The sequence below is a fragment of the Geospiza fortis genome, unplaced genomic scaffold (genome assembly GCF_000277835.1).
Source record: "Geospiza fortis unplaced genomic scaffold, GeoFor_1.0 scaffold227, whole genome shotgun sequence".
Taxonomy (NCBI): Eukaryota; Metazoa; Chordata; class Aves; order Passeriformes; family Thraupidae; genus Geospiza; species Geospiza fortis.
In genome coordinates this window covers 593,113-597,018 of record NW_005054567.1, presented here as the reverse complement: position 1 = coordinate 597,018, position 3,906 = coordinate 593,113, and positions in this window count along the sequence as shown.

Below are 3,906 nucleotides of genomic sequence, written 5' to 3'. Positions count from 1 at the left end.
GCTCTTCCCGGTCCCTTCTCCTCCCGCACCCCGCTGACCTCTCAGAGCATCAGGGCTGGGACGGACAGACTGCGGGAGCGGGCTACGCTGTAAGCCCAGCAAAATAGCTCAAAGTCAGTGAGGTGAAAATCCGCGTGTTCTGTTCTTCGACGGCGGCATGTGATTCCTCATGAGTTTTAACGGTGATTTCCACCCTCTAGATCTCCCCGGAGTTAAGGCTCCGAGGAGAGCCTCTAGTTGTTTCAGCGTGAAGGAATCTTGTTTCCAGGGGATTCATTTACATGTGCAATTACTTTAACATGATTTATAATTTTTTTTTCCCCTTAACCAGATAAGTGAAAGGACGGAGTTCCACTAGGAGAATTGCTGTCAGGTCACGAAGTATGGCATTAAAATTAAAATAATTACTTATTTATGACAGCTGGTTTTTTCTGCCTTTTATTTTCAGATAATGAAAGGACTGTGAGACATTGGTTTAGGATCTGTATTTGATTTGGGTCTAAAATTAACCACATCTATTCAGTTTCTAGTTGTTAGATTACAAGGGAAAACATTCATCTGTATCAAGAAACAGTTTCTTCTTTCCTTTCTGACAGTTTAAACTGAATGTATACTTAGGGTAATTTTATGACCAAAGGAACCAAGACCTAATATATATTTTCTTTCTTTCTTTCCCTGAAAATCTAAAACAGAAGTGAGTTCTGCACCAAACAGGGTTATTGCTGGAGACAGATAAATTTTAGTGAAACAAACTTCTTCTAGATCTGAAAGCAATTAGAGAAACTCAACTGGTACAAATAATTTCTGGGTACCCAAGTGTGTCAGAGGGGCAAACCAGATGAATGCACCTTGATTTGCCAAGACCCCTAACCCTATTTCCACAAAGCTTTCTCTGTCAGGAAATGAGAACAGAGACTGAACATAGTCAGGACTTGTGGGGAATACCCATTTCACAATAGCTAAGGCTGATATTTGATCATTATATTATGTTCAATCACTGCACACATTTTGAGGCGTTCAAAACTGCCACCAACTTTGTTATGGGTTTGAACTGGAAGCAGATATAGGTTTGGTCTCTACTATGTGCTTCAGCTATTTCACAAGTATTTCCACAATACTGAATGGTTTATTTTACCATTGCATTTCTTTACTAATCAAAAAAGGCACTCTGACAGAGAATATTTTCCCCTCCTATATTTAGGCTTTTGAAAAATACAGACCAGATTTTTATACAATGAAATTTCTGGAAGAAACAACACTAAAAAATCCTGCTTTCCAGATAGTGGTGCTAGCTAAGGCATGAGTTACTAGAAGTTTTATATTCAGGGTTTTTTTACAAAATTGTTTTTCATTCATCCATTTTCCCTGTCTTTACTTTCCAAGCCTTTGCTGCTTAACTTCAGTTAAATCATGCACTGTAGCCATTTTTCATTTAGCCCTCTGCCAAAATGACACCCAGCTCTTCTGTCTTTCATTACCTCTTGGTTTGCTCTACAAACTCTTAAGTGTCTTCATGGCTTGAAAACCCACCCTCATTTTTACCTGACTCCCTGTTCCCTTTCTCACTCAGTACTCAATCCAATGAACTATTCTCCTTGTATTTCCTCTCTCACCAAGCTTTTTAGTCTATTTTTGTAGAACTTTAATGTCAATCTCAATTCTTCATGCTTTCAGATTTTCTGAAAACAGAGGCACAACCTTACTTTTTTGCCTAGACTAGTTAACAATTGTGGGCTACTCACATGGGCTTGGGGAAGGAAATTATTACTCTTATTGATGGGAAAAGACATATTTTTTTTTCACTGTCTGCTTTTTGGCAGCCGCAGCAGTAGAGTGCGGTGGGTTTTCCAGTCAGGAATTCTTGGTGAGGTCTCCATGGAGCTGTGCATTTTAAAATCCTGATCTGAACAATTCACACAGGCTATAGAGAACTTATCCAGCTCCTTCCAACCCCTCTGCAAAGTAGGTCTTTACCAAAAATTTGACCTTAGTTTGTGTGAAAATGTTACCTCTACTCCTCCTTAATCACATGTGAAATATGTTTGTGAGAAGCAGCTGGCCTGTATGGAAGATGGGCATTTGTATCTCCTTCGCTGGCAGCAGCTGCCTCTTTCAGTTGGGATGTGCAGAGTTCAATGCTAATTTGTGTGCTAAGCCCCACATTGTATAATACATATCTTCTACTGTACTATCTTCCCACATCCATGTGATTGTTAGATACAGCTCTCAGGAGCTGGGATACTGCAGGGGTGCAATGGCACCTTGTTGAGCTCATCCCCATTCATTGCCTTCCTACACCAGAACATTCAACACATATGCAATATATGCAATATTCCCCGTTTCCAGTTGTTACTGTTAGATTCAGTTCAGCTTCTTCTTGCCACTATTTCAAAAGCTCAAAATGCAGCAGAGTTTTACATTGTCAAGAAACAACAGGAATGGCAGAGCTGCGGACTTCAACAGCTGTCTGGGAGATACAAGGGGGTTTTGCCCCAAGGAAGGTATGAGATAGTTTTGATGTCCACGAGGGACTTAAACTAAGGCTGTAATCTTAGGAGGGCTTGTACTGCTTTTTCCTCTTTCCTACTTGGGCATCAGCATCAGAGGAAATGCTTTTACCCATGGAGATATGTTTCACCACAAATAAAAACAAAATGTTGAATGCAGGCACATCTTAATATAAAATAAGTGTTGACTTCTTTAATCTTATAGCAATACTGAAATCTCATCAAACTGCAAATATGATTTGTGTCAAGACAAGATTATTGAATGCCTGGCAAAGTAATTACTCCTACACAGAGAAAAATAAGATCTTTCTTTTAACCACTTTAGGGAAATTCATCAAACTCAGCTGTTCTCTGAAAATGTGGTTGAAAGTGGGGAGATTTTTTTATCAGCTTGTAGCTGTGTTTTGTGCAGAGACCCAATTCTCAGCCTCTTAGTGTAAAGTGGCAATAGGTCTTTTGCCTGATTAACTCGTGCGGAGTGAGGCTTATAGTTTAAAGGTATGAACACTAGACATTTTACAGCTCTTTCTGAACATGTAAAATGAGCTGAGATTAAGAATAATGGGTTTCCTCCATGGATATGATTTTTAATGGTTGGTGAATCCTTGCAAAATTCTTTCTGTAGATAAGGATCTTACCAGAAATGCCACATTTTTAGGTTGCTGGATGGCATATATGGATCTGCTTCTCTTAAACATTTTCTTCAGACATCTTCCAAGTGGATACTCAGATGACTACAAGTTGACATGGGATGTGCTCAACAAGAAGCACCCAGAGTTCAGCAAAGTAGTTTGTAATACTCACTGGAAACACCAGTGAAGATTTTGCTTCTGCTGGGAACCCAGAGTGTCTCTGTGCCAATTCTGTGCAGGTTGGTCTTTACAACTATGGAGGATTTTGGAAAGCAAACAAGGCTGCAGAGCAGATGTTTTATGCTGGAGGCTGCCCTGGTCAGCTCCCACTATACTGTGCCAGAAAAATCAGCAGAAATTCATATTGCACTGTGAGCAACATTCGCATGTCACTGTGTCATCTAGTTCCCAGAAGAGGAGAGTGTTACATGATGGTGAAATAAGCAGAGAAAACTGTGGATAGCCCTGGACCATATGGTGAAGGGAGAAGCTCCCTGTTAAAAAACAGAGAAAACAACAGAGCATGTAAGATCAATATGGGAAAGTGATGTAGAATTTAACAGTTGTTAAAACCAACAGAAATTTGCAGTGATTCATTATCAAATTACTCTAAACATACATGGGCCAAATCTTCCTATTTAACATAATCTTATTAATGGTAGTGCATCCGTAACATTTTCACCTGCTAATTATTTGCTTTGTAAAATTTCACTAGGAAGGGATATTACGGTAATTTTTAACTAGCCTGAAGAGCTCTGCAGCAGGAA